This window comes from Microcebus murinus, chromosome 10 (genome assembly GCF_040939455.1).
Source record: "Microcebus murinus isolate Inina chromosome 10, M.murinus_Inina_mat1.0, whole genome shotgun sequence".
NCBI lineage: Eukaryota > Metazoa > Chordata > Mammalia > Primates > Cheirogaleidae > Microcebus > Microcebus murinus.
This window is the reverse complement of record NC_134113.1, coordinates 86,836,139-86,856,037: the sequence shown is the minus strand read 5'-3', so window position 1 is coordinate 86,856,037 and position 19,899 is coordinate 86,836,139. Positions and strand designations below refer to the sequence as shown.

The following is a 19,899-nucleotide window of genomic DNA, read 5'->3' as shown; positions in this document are numbered from 1 at the left end:
AGTCAGTTCTGTTATAATGAGACATATGCATTCCTAAAAATTCACAATGCTAATAAGCAAAATCACTTAATTAAAACCACAGGGTTTATGGGAAAAATAAGGTTAGAGGCTCAAAAATCAAAAACTCTGTCCGTGACACGTAAAAAAAAAAGAAAGCTAAGAACCTAATAAAGACCATAGCACAGTTTTAAATATGTTCAATGATTAAAAAATAAATAAAAACCACAATACTATGGCACTCTACCTTGAAAAGACCTGAAGTTTCCTTGAGGAATTGTGTGGCAAAAGGTTGCAGTTTGTGAATTATAAGGAAGTGGTGGAAGATGGGTTATCTGATATTGGAGAAGTTATAACACAAAATGTGAATGGGTGTGGCTCATAACATGTGGTGAAACTGAGGTAGCTGGAAGATGTCTGAGGTTTGTGCATGTGCATTTTGGTATTCCTATGCAGCTTATTTCAGGTATGTGAAATTTCTGTGCTCGCCTACTATTTCTCAGATGAAATCAAGCATAAGCAATGAAATCTGCATTGTGCTCAAATTGTTCCCTAATATCAATCATGTAGGAACAAATTCTCATTTTCAAAATAAGCATTATAGCAGAACTAACTGTATTTATTCTCAAACTATGAACTCATGAAAAATGTTCTGAATCAGAACTGTAGTTGCTATCTACAAAGCCTGTGTTACTCTTCAATTTCCTATCATCCCAAAGTCTTAAGCTAGAAAGTGTCATTCTTTCCCTGTCAGTATTGGGCCACTCTGCAACATGATTTAAACATTTCTTAACCACAGCTTTGATTGTTTCTTCAGCTTTCCCAACTGGGGATAGCTCTGATTCAGACAGCCATGCCAGACTTGTTTAGATCTCCAGTGGATCCCCTATCCTCAAATGTCCATTTCAACAAAGGAGTAAAACATCTGGTAGTAAATAATACTGTCATATCATTCTATTTTTTTTAGTCATCAAATATTTACAATAAGCACCAAAAAGGCAACATAGGAGAAACAAGACAAAACCACCTCCAACTTATCATGGTAAGAGATGGAGACTTAAACTAAATAACTCAATCAGTTAAACTCAATCAACATTATAGGAGAAGTAAAATATCATAACACATGTAAAAATAACTACAGCACAAGAAAGAACACAAAGCACAATAAGAAAACGCACAAAGTACAAAACAGATTACTTTCAACATTGGGAAAGGAGACCAGGAGAAATTTAATGTTGGTGGTCAGTAGACCTTAAGGATGAGGTAAATTTTGAATAGGAGGAAGAGATTTTCTAATTATAGCTTGACATTCCATGTTATAGAAAAAGAAACAGGAAATGGGAGGTATGAAGCCTAAAGAACAAGAACCTTAGGCCATAAATTAAGACATATGACTTAAATGATAAGCTACATACTGGACATTGAATTCTGTATGATGGGAAGTGGGAAATTTACTAGTAATTTTTAACCAGAAGAATGTGGCATGAGTTATGAATGGGCAAAAGGAAGCCAACTGGCTTTTACAAATCTAGGCCTTGAATAAGTTAAGAGAATTCATTCAGAGTCTTTGGAATGCCAGGCCAGGACAGCAGGAGGGCTTTCACCAACCACAATCCCAGGCTTTGTGTGCAAGATTGATATTCATGGCTCTACTTAATGGATACTAACTATGTCATTTGGTCTGGCAAATTATATGAAATGGTGAAGTAAAGAAAAATTACCTGCATAATAAGGGAACGCATTTTTTTTTAAACAATGAAGGAAGAATATAATGGAACCAAATACTGTAGTAATAATATATCAGAGAGTTATTAGCAGAACTTTAAATCTGGTGATTAAGATAATATAATTAGCAAAGTTAAATAATATCATTCTGAATTACATCTAGATATCTGACACAATATCTTTTTAATAATCAGGAAAATGTATAACAATGTTCCTAAAACTAAGCCTTCTTTAACAAATATTGATACTTAACCTAAGAGCAAGCTTTAAGAAATTCACATTCCACTCAGATATTACATTAGGTTACCAAGGTCAGATAGACATATTCCACAAATTGCTTTCACATTTCAGAAAATATATTGAGAATTAAGACTACCATAAGTTTCTTCTAATCAAATTCCCCAAATTTAGTTAATACATTCTGCACACAGGGTTCTGTGTAAAATGCCACAAATTTTAACCAAAATAAGTACAATTTCTTCACATAGCTGAAAAGTCAATTTTTAAGTTCTTACGTGTCAAATTAAATAAGTGAAAACACATACACAAACCTAAACTCTAAAATAAGAAGAAATTTTTAAATACTTAACTGTTTAATTAAATTAGAAATAGCTTATAGGGTAAATTATCAAAAGACTATATGATAATGTACTTCATTATATCCTCTGCACTAAGTTTTTATACAATTCAACTTAGCTATTATTTAAAAGTCTAAAATACAATGAACTGATTTTTGTCACCTTAAAAAACTCCAAGGCAGTTTCTTTAACTAAACTTCATACCTACTTTGATGAATTAATGACACATGATGTCACTGAAAGATAAATTAAAAGAAGTCTTCTCTATACAATTTATTTCAGAACTATTTAAATAGAAATGAGACTAAACAGCTTTTCCTCCCCATGGTTATTTCCTTTTATATACAATTTACTTAAGTTAAATTGAAGAAACTGTTTCCAAGTCTAGCTGCAGAAAAACAGAAACCTCTTTTATAACACTTAAGGAACAGCAGATGCAAGGATGGTGGGGATAAGTGGATCAAAGAACAAAATAGTTCACATACCATTCCCAGAACATATATGGAGGTTTATATTCCACATGATACTAACATCTGCCTTAGAATTTGGCCAGTAAAGCTAACCAAAACTTTATAGCAAGGGTAAGAATAAATCTAGCCATAAACATCTCAAGTAACTTCACCTATGTACACTAGCAAAAAGCTGCACACGATATTTGCATGGGTAGTTAAAATTTGTGTAAACTGATCATGTTCCTTAAGGTATAGAAGAGGCTTAAGAAATAATAGACATATTACAGGAAAACCAACATATCCAAGAATGTATTTCAAAAAGGATCAATACAACCATAACTGTGGACCTAAACTAAAGAACTCACTACATTTCCCAGCACCAAAATAGTAACTTTACCAGTTTATTTACTTTTGCTTTCTATCTAATATATTGTGGCACAATGTTATTAGCTCTTGTTTTTAAATAGTATAAATCTTAGCCTTGTGCTTAACTATTAGTAACTAAACAATTAAGAAAAAGTTTCTTCTGAATAAGATTAAATATAACAAATAAATCAATAAGAACAAAAATAAAAGATATATATAAATCTATATATTAAGAATTAATGATATATGTTTGTCACTAAACTCAAATTTGATGTTTAAAACACTATAATTATAAAATTGGATTTTTGAAAGAGTTGTTCTTTAAAAGCTTCCACTAATTGACTATTTAAACATTTGCAAAGTTCCATTAATATACATGGGTTTAAAAAAAAAACTTTAAATACACATATTCAACTACATTTTAGGTCCCAAGCAAAATGTTTACACAGGAATTTGGCAGTATTTAGCCTCTAGACTCAAAGCCAGTAACAACCTAAGAAGGCTAAACATGGTTAATAAGCAAATTTTCACAGTACAACAGTGTATAAACAATCCAAAGCAGTTAATATTTATAGGATAATCACAGTATTTGCATATAAAATTATGTTCAAAATATTTTTTTATGAACTTGATATATTGTGTCTATGCATTCCCAGATTCCCAACTGTTAATAGTCAATAGGCCTCTTCTTAGCTAAAATATGAGAGGGAAAATTATTCTCTTAAACACCATGACCTAAAGGAGGAAATCCTTTAAATCCCCATCTCTGTAAGCAAGAAGACAGGAGGCAGGACCCTGTGAAGACAAGGCTACCACCAATTTCACCAAGGTTAGAATTCACTTGGAATACCAAATGGGAATTTTAAAAACTGTCAAAGGGCTTAATTGGACTAAGAAGTATTACTACATGTTTCAAGGTCTACAAATACCCTTTATAATAATTATGCCTTTGAGAGCCCTCCTTAGCAAAGAAAATATTAAACTCACAAACTTACCTACCCACACAATTCAGGCAAAACTTCTCTAAGCAATCATCCAGGCAATATTGAGAGGACATTCCTCTGAGTTCATTTATGTGCCAAGCGACCTTTGGCGTATCAAAAAAAAAAAGGGTGGGACTCTAAGCTTCAGTTGGCATTGTTGTATAATGAACACAATTTCTCCTTTGGTTTCTCTAGGGCGTTAACTAAGACTTCCTCTTCTTGTTAAGTAAGTAAACATAGCTACTACTATACTTCCAACTCTTGCCTAAGGTGGTTAAAAAAGGTTTTAAATTATGCCAATAATAATGGCTAGCACTGACTGAGAACTTACTTATGCTCTAAATTAAGACTATACAGATAGACGCCATTATCACTCATTATAGGCAGAATCTGAGCAATAGTGGTTAATAAGTAACTTATGGGAATTCCAAGCACAGCAATATGGTCAACTGAGTTAATAAAGACTTTCCACTACAAAACACTTAGAAAGTAAGTGTAAAAAAATTAAAAACATAGTTTTACTTGCAATAAAGAAAATTCCCTGGTGCCAAAGGAAAGCTGGAATCCATGGACAAAGTGGTAAGCACAAAAGCAAATACTGCTAGCTGTGGCAACCAGGAATACTCAGTGAATCTGTTCAGTGCTTAAGTCTAGATTCAAATTGGTCCTAACAGGATGCCCTTCAAGGAGAAAAGATCAGAAGAAAATGCTCCCTCAAGAAAGCAGAGCTATACTAGATTTCTGGCCCCACTTTTCCTCAACACAGGATACAATCTGCACATCTGTATATAGCAGTCTTGACGCCCATGTTGAGACAGAAGAGGTCTTGGCACACATAAGGTATAAAGTTGGTACCATAAAACCAGAGCTGTCTTCAAAGGGCTACAATCACAGTTAAAAAGGCAGTGGGGTGGTGGGGGTAGGAGAAATTCACTCACTGTTTTAGTAAAACTTGTCTCTGAGAATCTGGGTGAGAGGGCAGGGAAAATGCTGTAACCAGAAATTAAAATCCTAAACCTATGACACAACACTTTTGAAGTCTGAATCTTATTTGTATGAGAATTTTCAAGATAAAAAATTAAGGATCCCCAAACTAAGAAATTGGATGCTGGGCCAGTGAAATCCCAGGAGTATCTGGAAAAAACAAACATAAAACCATTTTAAAGTAACACTCCATAAACAAGGCCACATGGGATTCTTCAAGTAGAAAAACCAAACCAAAACAAAACCAAAAACAATCCCCACTAAAGATGAGCTTATAAATTTAGAAATTATAAAATGTGTGGGAAAATGATTTACTGTGATTAAGCATTAACAGATATATCAAACATAAAACTTAGCACACAAATAACTTTTTAATATGAAGACCCAAAAAGCATATTTAAATTATAAAGGACAGAAAACTGAAAAATCATCAGTAGGTTTTACAAAACCCAAATGGTAAGTACATAAAGTTATGCACATTTTTGGCACAGAGCACCCACAGTTTTCATCGGGTTTCCATAACTTAAAAAGGAAATAGCAACACTATAAATATAATTTTAAAAACATATTCAGAAAAGCAATAATAAATGCCAGAATTCAATTCCCCGGCAGAACAAACAAACCCCTTCCACATCAACTTATCTCTACTATCTCTCCAAGCCCCTGACCACTCTGCTCTGCAACAACTCATTCCTGAAAATTCTGACCATTCCCCAGGCCATTCTTCACTATCTCCAGCATCCTTGCAAAACATATGGAGTGGAAACTGTGATGTGCCACCCACATCCCCTTTCAGGACTGAGGAGTTGATTCTCCAGCTGCCACGGTGCAGCCAGCAGACCACCCTCAGCTATCAGCTCTTTTGAAAATGGCCTCAGCTGACGACTCTCCTACAAAATGTCACACTCTTTTCTAGGGCAGCCCACATCCAAAGACTAGCTGACATGGAGAATATAATGACTGGTCCCCTTTTCCCAACCAGTGACACTCAGAGGTCCCCACATGGTCAGATTTTATTTGAGACTGCGTGGCAACTCAACTTCCCCTTCTGCCCAATACTGGTTTCTGTCCCTCAATCCACAAGGGTTGATCCCAAGAGTGATCCACAAGGGTTGATCCCAAGTTTCTAATAAACTTCCTGCACATTAATTTTCATCTCAAAGTCTGCTTTCTGGAGAAGCTAAACTGCAACAGAAGGGCATTAGGAAAAAAAAAAATAGCAAGAGTCAGATACATAAGGGTATGAGAAAAGAAGAATATCAAAGTCTTGAAACCAATGGGGAGAACAGCAGAAAATGCTAATATGAGCTCTTTGGAGAGAAGATCAGTATTTAAAAAAGTAGCAGAAAAGAAATCCTTCAAAATGTATCATAAGATTCCAACCCAATATTTCAAGATATCACTGAACTTGAGAGCTGAAAGGGGAAGACCTATGTCTTGGGACCATGGATATGTCAAATGCCAAAAAATGCTGCTGCTCAGAAATAGATTCCTAACAATAAGCTAACAGGTACAATTAATGCCCTCCTGTTAAAGTAACAGAGTTCTGATAGAATTTTTGCTTTTGCATTATCAGTAAAGATGTTAATAAAGTCTTATGAAAGACTAATCTGGTACAGACTGGTATATGACTAATCATTATCCAGAATACTAATAAAAAAACTGCTTGGACTGAGGGCCATCTGTAATCACATGCACACTCAGGACACAAAGTTGTAGGACAAATCTAGGCAAGGCTCATGCGTATTTGTTGATCCCCTCAGCTTTCTATGATAGGGAAGTTTACCAAAAGTAGCTACATGAAATAATATACATTTGGAATGTGACACATTTGATTACAGCATATTTTTCCAAAGCTTATTAAGGAAGCTGGAAACTGCACACACACATCTCTACTGGAAAACCTGCCCTACATTCCCATACTTTGTAACCACAAATACAGAGGCTGCAGCATAACCTGTCAACTAAGATCATCAGATCCGAAACAACATGAGGTTATTTACATAAATTGTTAGGACAACCAAGCAGAATCGATCGACAATGTCACAATTCATTCATCTTAGAAATGTAAGTAGAATTTCACTCTCAGTTCCTGTATCGGTCAACCCCAGTTCCTCATCTGTCCCTCATTTCTTCCTCTCATGAGATTTGCTATCTGCTTTGTCTTCTCTAAACCAACCCTTCCTCTCTTTCTAACTTTAACACCCTTTTTAATGGCAGTAAGAAACATACTACTATTAATAGTAGGAAAGAATGCAAAAGAAGTTTCTAGATAAAAAACTGTAAACTATATATTGCCAAATTTCAATTACTAAGAAGCTAATCTAAATTCGTATGGGTAGAATGACCAATCAAATGCTTACCAACTTAAGAGATGTAAAATAATTCATATTTGAGGAGAGTCATATCTACTACTAATATATCATAGGCATATAAAAGGACAAACATACATGGCATGTAAATAGAGGAAGAAGCAATTTGTTAATATAAAAAGAGATTAAATAAGTTGATATGGGTTTAGAGCTATTGTTTGGTTATAGAAACTGAATTAAAGGTAGAAAACAAAATACTATATGAGTACTTCTGTCAGTGAAGAAACATACACAGCAGGACCAATATTATACATTCTTCGTGAAGAGTGAGATCATAATTAAATCAAATCTATAGATGGCATTAGTCTCTTATAAGTTAGGGAAATATTGATTGGAGGAAGATGAATTACAAAATTATATAAAAAGGTATATAAGTCAACAAAATGGTAGTTTTGCCTTAAATTGGCAAAGTTTAAGAATACATTAAGGGAAATACTACACAGACTTATTTAATTGTGGATTTTGAATGTCATTTTCAATCTAGAAGTCATTGTATAATTCCAATAAGACATGAACTTATTTGGCATTTTCAATGAAAAACCCAACAAATTCTTGAAAAAAAAAATAGTAAAAACAAAAGAAATAGTGATTTCTCATTTCCATTCATGTCCTACAAACAAAGACAAGTTGTAAAGTATAAACACCTCAGCACTAGGGAACCAAAAGCCAAGTCTGCACTTAATAGCTCCGTAGCCTTGGGTAAGTTACTTAACCTTTCAGGGCCTCCATTTTCTCACCTATAAAATAGACCAATGAGACCAATTTGTCAGGTTTCATTCAGATAAAATACTCTACAACATTTTCCTAATTCAAATTTAAAAGGAGAAAATCTACTTAATTTGATTTTTGCTAAAAAAATAGTAATTAGCAGTTTTACTCTTTTCAACATCAAATGATCAATTTTCATAAAAATTAAATAACTAAATAGAAAACCTAATGATGGATAAGGAAAAATTATCAGTCTCTATGATGCCATCTCTAAATTTACATCACAAATTATCAAATAACATTTTTTATAGAACTTTCCATTTCTGCTGAAAATTTCCCATTTAAATACAGACTGCTGAAACACAAAAGATATAAAGAATTTCTGAGAGGCAAGGAAAAGGAAAGTTTTTGGCATGTAGAACCATTATTTCCCATCATTATTAAGATTTCACTTACACCTTCATTTCACTTGACTAAAATGGTGCCAGCATTCCGTGTAATTGGCGTGGCGCTTGCATATCAAGAGTCTCACGCTCCAACAAATGAGCTAGCCCGGAGTCTTGGTGAATGCTTAGCAAAAGCACTGACAGGATGGTCCTTGTAAAACATCATTTTTAAACTTAAAATGTCCTCTGCAAAACCTCTCCTTTCCACAAAATGTTGAGAAAGAGAAGGGGGGGAGGGAGGGAGGGAGAAGACTACTTTAGCTTACTAAAATCTTAAGGGTTTCTAGGTTGTTAAAGTGCCACTTAGAAACAAAAAGGCATTTCATGTAGAAGTATCAATCCTTACTCTATTATTTTTACCTTAACTCTATAATACAGTCATGAAATTATCACATCAGCTAGATGATGAGACTTAACTTCTCCTACTTATCACTGGGAAGGAAGTGGGGAAAGAAGAAAGGAAAGGTGCAAATCAGCAAGTACAAAAAAGAAGTTGTGAATGCTGATAAGGGATTATCTAAGCAAAAAATCATGAGAATGCCCAAGTTTAATTCCAAAGCATGTACCTACTAAAACACTGCAAGGAATCATCTTATGTATATATACTTTAACAAGCCAATAGTTAGCAAGCAGTTTTGAAAAACTAAATCAGGAAGCACTGCAATAAACAGAATGAAATGCCTGTTTTCAGAGTAGCAGTTTAGAAAAAGCTGTGTAAATAGTTGTTAAAATGATATAGCTTATGTCATCCTTTGAAAATAAAACCTGCAATTTAATTTGCACATCAAATGATCCTTGCAGCTTGTATGTTACCAATAAATAGAAGAGATAGAGGAGGCTTAAATCAAACAACCTGTGTCAGTGGCACATAGAACGGCACATAGAACTGCAGTCTAAGAGAAGACATTACAGCAACACTTCAACATGATCTGAAGCTGAATGTCACAATGATACGCTGATATTAAATTGCCAGAGGATATATCAGTTTTAAAAGTGGTTTAACTTCTTTGAATATCACTGAACTAGAGGTAGCCCTGGTAGAATTTAGTTCTGGCCCTTGGCTGAAAATTGTTAATATAGTGAAAGTTTACCCTTGTTTGGTCAAATATTAAGAATCACTTTCAAGTTTATTTTCAGTTGGTAAAATGTCGATTCTCCAGACCAATTCTCAATCTTTGCTTAGTTTGCAGTTTTAAGACCTTTCAGTGATAATTCCAATGCTCGTATCTAATTCCCTTGTATTCTTGACATGGGAGTATGGAAAATAGATTAAATAAAGTATGTCAAGAGGTGGCATATTATGATTGAAAGCCATGAATTTGAAATTTAAACCTTAATTTTTTCCCTGGTATTATAATTTAGTGTTACATTACCTTAAACAAATCATTCACACAGTGATAGAACATTGTTGTAAAGAACTCAGGTTCATGTACATAAACCCGAGTTTCAAATCCCAACTGCATTATTTACAACTCTATGACTATGGCCACATTACTTCACTAAGTCTGTTTGCTTGTCTATGAAATGAAAATAACAGTATCTTCTTCAGAGAAACTGAATGAAATAATGCATGTAAAGAGCCTAGCACAGGGCCTGATTAAATATAATTAATAAATGGTGGATTTAAAAAAAAATCACAATTTCTCTGAGTTTTTGCCTCTAAATAATTCAAATATTTTCTCCTTGCTAGATGGTGCTTAGAAATAAATGAGGTCACATAGATTGCAACTCTTCTTTACTCCAGAGTGACTAGGCCCATATTGATCAAACTACTGTTATAACCAGAGCATACTGTGAAAGAGGTTTATTGGCAGATCACACTCTGCAAATTGTTACAAATAATCATAAACCTGGTGCTCATAAAATTGGTTGTTCCTTGAAAACAAATCTAGTCATGTTATTTACCTCATTGGAACCATTCAGTGTTGTCTGAATGCAGTTACAGTAAAATCAAAACCTCTCACTGCCACCTAAAAGGCCTTTCAGGATCTGACCCCTGCCTCAGTTTCCAACTCCATCTCTTTCTACTTCCTCCTCACTCTCTTTGCCCCAACCTTGGACTCCTTTTGCCTGGAATTCAATTTCTCCATTCGTTAGCAATTCTCATCCTTCAAGCCTCAGCTTATGTATCACTAGCTCAGAGAAGCACACCCAGATATTTAAAGTACTGGTTAAGATTGCCCATCTCCTGACCAACCCCACCCCTCTGCATTACTCTCTAAATGAGAACATTTCTAATTTTCTTCTCACCACATACTACAACTGGTGATTTTGCATGTTACTTATTTTTGGCCTGTCTTTTCCATTAAAATATATGCTTTTTGTGGGTAAGGGCTAGACTGTTTACCACTATATCCCCAGCACTTGCCACAATACTTGGCACATACTAGGTAAATCATCACAAATACGTCTATATATACTCAGAGTGAAAAGAATGCAAGAAAATGCTGTCATTCAAACACAACAGAGGAACTCAAATTTTTCCCATTCAAAATCCATAGAAAACCCATTATGTGCCTATGACAGATAGCCATATGCCATTCCTCACTCACAAAATTAAATCCAACACACACCAAGCAGATATTTTAAACTGATAAAACCAAATAGGTTTTTTTAACTCTAATAGCTTGTTTCCAAACTATTTTTCTAGATGCACTAAGGTAAAGAAAGCAATACTGGAAAAACTATATACCACTTAGACTAAAAGAATGAGGTTTGTGGCACTAACTGAAAAAGTAATCATCTAGAAACAGCTAGTTCTGTTAACCAACACACAAAAATCTATCTCCAAACCCTACAGCAGCTCTCCAATTAGGAGGCACACCACTCTACATCTCAGCACCAGTTTTTCTCCTTTGGAATAGTAAATTTTATTTTTCCTTTCCTATGCATAACAATCATCTTACAATTCTTAAAAGACATTTCCTGAAAACTTAAAAGTAACAAAAGCGCACTTTACTTCTACAACAAGTTTAAAGGAATAAGAAGGACTTGCATGATTTCTGTGCGTTGTTCAGCATCAAATATCAGACATTCGTCTTTTAGTTTTTAGTATATCTTATAAATATTATTTCTGACTTAAAAGTAAATCCATGGCAGGAAACTGAAGATACAAAAACAAATTAAGAACAAAAATCATCAGTCATCCTATTAGCCAGGGATAACCTTTTTCATGTTTTATATATTTTTCTAGTGTCTTTTCTATGCATACATACTTTTTTATTGAAAAGGGGCTACTGTCTATATAGTTTATCTTTTTAACTTGAAGTATCCTGATAAGTCACAATAAAAAGAATACCATACTATGAATGGTTTTTCATTAAAATTTTCTATAGCCTCATTTAAAAATATTATCCAAAAAAATTTGTGTAACTAATATTTCTTTGAGCAGTTACATCAGCAGTCCCCAACCTTTTTGGCACCAGGGACGGGTTTTACAGAAGACAATTTTTCCACGGGGGAGTGAGGGGAATGGTTTCAGGATGATTCAAGCAAATTACATTTATTACATCTGCAGCTGCTTCCCAGCATTAGCATCACCGCCCCAGCACCACCTCAGGCTGTCAGCCATTACAGATTCTCATAAGGAGCGTGAAACCTAGATCCCTCATGCGCAGTTTACAGTAGGGTTCATGCTCCCATGAGAATCTAATGCCACTGATCTGAGAGGAGGCAGATCTCAGGTAGTGAGGGGAGTGTTGGGGAGCAGCTGTAAATATAGAGGAAGCTTGCTGCTCACCTGCTGTGTGGTCCGGGTTCCTAACAGGCCATGGACCAGTACTCATCTGTAGCCCAGGGTTGGGGACCACAGAATTATACTGTTTCTAATATTTATCTGAAAATCTGCGACTACCATCCTTGAACCAAAATCTTTATGTGCATTCCTGAATATTTTCTTAGAGTAAATTCTAAAGAAGGAAATACATTCCTTCTTTAGAAGAGTATGTCCATCTCTAACATTATTGATAACACTGTCAATATTATCCTCCAGAGATGTTATACTGATTTACTATCTTAGTCCATTTGGGCTGCTATAGCAAAAAGGCCTTATGCTGGGTAATTTATAAGAAACAGAAATTTATTTCTCACAGTTATGGAAACTGACAAATCTAAGGTCAAAACACCAGTAGATTCAGTGTCTGGTGAGAATCCACTCTCTGCTTCAAAGATGGTGCCTTCTACGCATGTCCTCACATGGAAGAAGGGTCAAACTGCTCCCTTCTACCTCTTTAATAAAGTCACTAAATCCACTCAGGAGGGCTGTGCTCTCCTGACTCAAACACCTCCAAAATGCCCCATCTCTTAATAACCATCACATTGGAGATTAGGTTCCAACATATGAATGGTTGGGGAGGGAAGCAGATATATTCACACCACAGCACAATCTTACCAGTAGTTTATATGATTTTTTTTCTGTTATCTAACATTCTCACCACAACTAATGGATATCACTTGTTTTAAAAATATCTTTTCCAATCTGAAAAATATATATATATTTATTAGCTTAGCAGTGATATTAATTCCCCTTTTTCAATGTTTTCTGATTTTTCACTTTTTTTTTCCTTTTAGATCAATAGGAATCATTTATTAGCTGTCAGCAAGGATTTTAAATTGTGTGTGTGCATATATATAAAAGACACAAATATACATAAGATCTTACCTCAAAATCAAAAGAGACATACATCTTGGATTTACATTTTCAGTGTCAAGTTCTAACTTTAAAACATAATGTAGACCTATTCTATATTGATACTTGTTTTTTTTAAAAAAAGTAGTATATTAGGTCTTTCTTAACCTTTAATAATATGACTAGTTAAAAAACACATCTGTTCATATTTTCACAAATTTAATGCAAATGGTAATTCTTTCTATAGACCTCTCTAGATTATTCTAATTATATTTAATCCAAATCCCAAAGTGCCTTTTTGTCCAACTCCCAAGTAAGGTCATTTCACATTTAAGAAGATGAAGTTTGCACATTAACCTAATGCTATCTTTCCAATCACAAAGTGGGTACAACTTAATTTTCACTGCAAATGCAGAATTAAGTTTTAAGACAATGAATAGGTTAACTATACTAGCACAAAAGCATCATCACTTCCTTTATATAAGGATGTCTGTTATTACTCATTATTTCTTACTGACTTTGAGTATTCTAGTAGTCATTGACTTAACAAAAAGTTCTGACTTCGTAATACGAAATCAAAATATCACCTGAGTCAGTCAATCCTAAGGCTTATGAACTTTCAGAATTTAATGTCAATATTCATCCTCATCTCAGACTCCCAGAATAAATTGTGCACTTTATGTATAAGGTATGTTTCAAATATCACCAAAAAGTCTACTTTAATGGACTTCAACATGAGGTAAATGTAAGACTTAGATCCAGAAAGGACAATAAGGTAGCTTTCCTGAACATGAATACATTTTTACCAAAGTTCTCTGTATCTTTAAGCAAATTAAAGAAATTAACTAGAAATTAATTAATTAGAAATTAACTCAAATTAGCTATAATTCTATTTAAAACTTTGACTGCTATGGTATAATAAGGGTATATTAAATAGCCACTTTGCATGGCTTTTAAGAAGATTTCTATATGAACATTTTAGAAAAACATATAGTAGACATATGCATAACTCCCACACAAATTCTGTTGGTACTGTTCCCTTTTGTAATGGGGTCTGTTTATAGACATCTTAGTATCTGCAAGTTTAGATATTGCTTTATTTTAAAACCTATCAATCTTAAAATTTTTTCTCTAAAAAATTAAAATAGCATAAAAATAATGAGCCTGAAATTAAGTTCACTTTCTATCATTTTGATTCATTTGATGATGAAATAAAATTCAACATCCACAGATCATTCATTCATAGGTATTCTGTTAGGGAACATAAAAAAAAATCCACATTCTTTACTTCAAGGCAAATACTATTTTGCATTCCATTGTAGGATACCACTATCCATGGATCCATGTCAATAAATCAGGATAAGTCAACAGATCAAACACTTACCTGCTAGATATCTAAACCAACTTCTACTCATTTATGGAGACTATCAGAAATTTTACCAGCAATGTACATTATTTCATACCACTAACTTTGCATCGTCTGAAATCACTCTCAGAGATTTCAAGAAAAACTGTGTATGCATTTGTGTTTGTATTGTGTATGGGGACAGATGTTTTATAGTTTACGCATTTTGCTTATATTATTCTTAATTTTCACACTTTTGTCACCTTATCAGAAATTATATAATAGGGTATCACAATGGCTTTTAGTCATATGATGATTCACTCACCATGCAATACCAACCCTGGACATCAGATCTGTAAAGATCTCATTACAAAAGCCCTGATTCAGCAACATCAAAGAGCAGAGAAATGAAAATATATGAATGAGGGAAAAATATGAATTTTTAAAAATTCACAAGCTCTATCAGTAAACAAGTATTTACTATACATTTATTAGATGTGTATCTCTTAAGCATTTGTTGAAATTTGTCTCCCATCAACAGACTGATTGGTTTACAAATAAGACATAGAATTTGGCCTTTAGGTTAATCTATATTACAAATACAGATCTATATGCACATGATAAAAGCATGCAAGAAACACATGTATACATTTAATGACACAAACATTGAACAAAAGCATAAATCTAGTAAAATCATATGTAAATATAAATACAAGATCAGAAGACTTTAATATGATGGCTAGTGAGGAACCAGTGATAAAAATTGAATAAACAGGAAGATTTTATGAAGCAAATTGTCACTTCTCTTCCAGTAAGGATATAAAAAAGCTTTGTGGGGAGCTGATATCTGAGGATTGTTTCACAACAGAAATTAAAGAGCTGATAAAGCAAGAAGGATTGGGTCCTCTTTTCATATGAAGGACTTGTCATTGAGGAACAACACAGGCAGGAAAATAGCAAGAAACAAGAGGAATAACTACATTGTCAAGAATGACAGAGTGATGAGATTTGAAGAGGGGGCTGAGAATTTCATACTCATCGTGAGTATGACAAAAAGTTTATAACTGCAGCAGAGAATAATAATTCCCTACCGGTTCTGATTGCAATAGAAAGGTTTAAAGCTCTGTGAAATGAGTAAACTCCTGCTAGTTAGCACTGAAAGGAAATAATTAACAGATTAAAAGCATTGATGTAGCTAATTCTACTAAATCACTAGTTTTGCATACTACCCACTAGCTTTTTAGTGATGGAACTTTAACTGTTGTCCAAAGTGTGTTCAATTGGTAGCAAGAAAACACAGGTGATCTAACCCAAAAGAATCATGCCAACCATAAAACTAAGCAGACTATTCATCACCATGGTAATAACTCTCAAAACAGACATAGAAGCCAATTCATAGATTCCATTTTCAAGCCAGGAGGTGACTTGGAGGTGTATGCATGTATATAATTTACAGTGTCCTGTGCTAAACTAGTAACAATGAAATGAAGCTTGAAGAAACTACAGCAGTGGCCCTTTTAGTAATATCAGGTCCTGATAAATGGAAAGGTAACCTGTTCCTCATTACAAAGAACCTCACAAGATGTTACACAAACACAAGAACAATAATCAGAAACACTCTCCTGAGTGCTGAGTCATTAATTGAAGAGTCAGGCATTACTCTTAACAACACCATATCTACTTGAGGAAAGCATGTATCTTTTGCATGAAAATACAGGACTTATAATAAAAACACAGATTTTGCTATTTACATTCCAATGCAATATTTATGCTGTCTTACTTTGAATACAAAATAACATTATATTTCTGAGATATTTTAATAAGCTTAAATTAAAAATGTTCAGTGCAGGGATGCTATTTCTAGAAATATTTAAAACATAATATATTTTGATATCAAGCTTTGGTAGCAAAATAGTCAAGCCAACAAAAATGCATTAAAAGATGCAATTAAGAAAATAAAAAGACAAGCCACAAACTTGAAGAAAATATTTACAAATCATATTTTGTTTAATGTTTCTCGTAAGGCAGTGTATTGGCAACAAATTCCCAGTTATTTGGTGGTTGTTTTTTGTCTGACAAAGTCTTTCTCCTTCTTTCCTTAGCCCTATCCAGTCTATTGATGGCATCAAAGGAATCAAAGGCATTCTGCATTTCTGTTACAGATTATTTATTTCTTTAGTTGTCTCACAAATTTTGATATACTCTGTTTTCATTTTCATTCAATATATGTTTTATCTCTCTTGAGAAATCTTTATCCTATGGATTGTTTAGAAGTGTGTTATTTTCTAAATGTTGGAGATTTACTCATCTTTCTGTTATTGACTTCTAGTTTGACTCCACTGTATTCACAGAATCCACTCTGTATGAATTCAATCTTTGTAAATTTGTTGAGATACTTTCTAAAACCAAGAATATGGTTTATCTGGATATATACAGTGTCTTCATTTAATGCTTTACTCAGGTATGAATAACTCTCAAGGTCTGCCCCTCCCCACACCACTCCTGTATAGTACGTCTACTTCCAGATTAATACTTTTTTAAAATAACATTTCAATTTAACTATTCACAATTCACTCCTAGGGATCAAAAAGCTAAAATGGCTCCCTACTGGCTATTATAACACCCAACATAAATTTACCTGCCTAGCTTCCAAAGTAATCATCAGCTGGAACCCTCTTCCTTACATCAATCCCTATCTGTCTCTATGGCTTAGCTTAAAATGTTTCCCAAACATGAAACAATCTCTTCTTCCTCTATCCAAAACTTTTCCTTTCCTTCTTTCCTTCCTCCTTCCAGCCCTATCTCAAGTTTCATTTCTTCCATTAAAACCCCAATGGCTCTTCTGGTGCCCAGCGGTTTGCCCCTTCTGTGAAATCTGAATCACACCATTCACATATATACATATTCATTCTTCAACATACATTGAACATCTGTATTATATACTTATTTATTCCCACCCTATTCTAAAAGGATTTAAAGCAACTACAATTTATACACCAGGTACTATATATTATTTAACAATAGTTAATTTATCAGGATTACCATGCCTATCTCATAAGGTTGTTGAATGGATAAATGACAATATATATGTGTGTGTAATATAAAAGTGTTCATTAAATGATAGCTGTAATTATCAATATGAATATTAAAAGCATGCAAAATTTGAGATGCCCAGAAAAATTCAGTTATCATATGAAGATAATGTACCATAAAAGAGATTTTTACTGTAAAAATCTAACTTATATGGATGCTGTATTTTATGTTGGAGATGTAGTTCTAAAAGCAGAAAATAGAAAGTTATTTTAAAGAAGTAGAAAAAGAGACAAACTACATGACCTACCTATCTACATACAAATAAGAAAATCTTCAGTAGCACAAAAGATCTATTAGATGTTGAATACTGCTTTAAAAAATGGATTCACAAATGACATCATCCATATGACATTTAAAAGATTCTACTTCTCCTTTCAGAAATGTTAGGCATGTTAGGCAAAAAGTTTACTCAACAATATATATCATAGTACCTTAAAGGCATGTCTTTATATGACATATAAATTAATTCTTTTTGGATAGAATAATCAAAATGTTCTGAGCAACTGTTATCCAGGTTTTTAGATGATTTAACCAAATCCCTTAAACAGAATTCTTGTAATTTTGGAAATGTCTATTCTCTTTTCAAAGTATTTTGATGAGTCAAACTCAGAATATAAAACTTTAAAATAAGTTTTCCACCATTAAAAATGTTTCACTGACTCAAGGCTTTTACAACGCATGTGACTTCATGTTAAAGATTCAAAGAGCTAGAATATTTTCTGAATGGAAAAGATATTTTATACTATCTTTGCATAAAAAGATTTTATTTATTTTTAATGTAAGAATCATTAATTTAAATCATTCTCCAAATTGGCAGCAAGCCGCCTTCTGATGTGCTATTGATGTGCTATTATCTAACCCCTACAGCTTGTACACTCATACTCTGAATAAAAAAACAGAAGATAAAAAGTATGTGTGCTTGAGTGTGTGTATGTGCATGTTTGTAGGCAAAAGGAAGCTGGATGATTAATCACTATATGTGCCTGTTCTTTAAAATCTAATTTCATGGTGGAAGTTTTTCATCTTATCTACAAAAAAAAAAACAGACTGAAAAAGTAGGCTGGGTACAATGGTTCATGCCTGTAATCCTAGCACTTTGGGAGGCCGACGTGGGGTGGGAGGATTGCTTAAGGCCAGGAGTTCAAAACCAGTCTGGCCAACATAGTGAAACCCTGTCTCGCCAAAAAAAGTTCAAAAGTAGGTTTTCTTTTTAAAAAGAAATTATTTCAAAATATTAAGGGGGTACAAATGTTTTTGCTACATAAATCAATTTTTCTCTTTCAAATTGGTTATTATTAAATAACTGCCTACTCCTAAAAGCAGAAAGTCTAAAGATAAAAAAAAAAAAAAAAAAGCAGAAAGTTAAAGTGTGTATTTCATAAAACTCTAATACTAGGGTCCCGGTAACATAGCTCATTTGTGACCAACTAACCCATTTCCATAAGTCTGTGGTAATCTTAGTCAGAAATGTTGACATATCTCTAGGTCTGGACTTTCTCATCCTAGCAAAGATGAATGGTCTATCAAAGAACCATTCATAGGTCATCAAATTTCTGAAGGTGATTTACTGTAACAAGAAACTTTTGTCAACACTGCATTCCATTTTGAGCCCACCAGTATAAACTCCCTTTGGGCTTTCCCACACAATCATAGTGATGATGATAATGAGGAGGAGGAAGAGAAATCAGCAATGACAATAATTACATTACTTGTGCTCCATGCTGTACTAGGCACTTTCTAGACACTATCTCATTTAACCCTAACAATTCTATGATATAGGCAATGCTATACCCATTTTATAACTATGAAGTCTCAGGATGAGAAAGTTTACATTCCCAAAATTAGATGGGGAAGACTATGAAACCAGGCTTTTCTGCTACATCCTACACTCACTAGCTAAATAAAAAAGCAATTGGTGAATGTTCCCCACAACTATTTTTCTGTGGACTGGTCAACTACTTTTTCAGGAAGCCAAAGAAATGACTTATAAGTAGAGCTAAGTAAGCCAATTATTTACTAAGTGAGAAATAACATTTCTTATAGATTAAAAAAAGAACAGTATAAAGAGAACACAAAAGTAGTTGCCAGATGACTCAGCCAAGCAATAATTTAGAGGTTAAAGTGGCCACAGGAGAATTAAAATTGTTGAGTTAGCTCTGAAGATTAAAAGACATGTTGCTAATCATTGTTAAAGTTACTGGACACAACCCCCTCAGTCACTAA

General features: G+C 33.7%; 1 protein-coding gene across 3 annotated transcripts in view; it reads right to left on the bottom strand.

Annotated features, from left to right (window-relative positions):
- Positions 1-19,899, bottom strand: part of EPS8 (EGFR pathway substrate 8, signaling adaptor) — a 156,169-nt gene that overhangs the window by 86,499 nt on the left and 49,771 nt on the right. The window contains exon 1 of one of the 3 annotated variants that reach the window (XM_020287616.2): positions 4,114-4,510. The exons of 1 other annotated variant lie outside the window; for it this stretch is intronic. The gene's annotated coding sequence lies outside the window, so the exon portion shown is untranslated. Of the gene's footprint in view, positions 1-4,113; positions 4,511-19,899 lie in introns of those variants that run through there. One more of the 3 variants, XM_012775831.3, reaches the window with a different exon arrangement.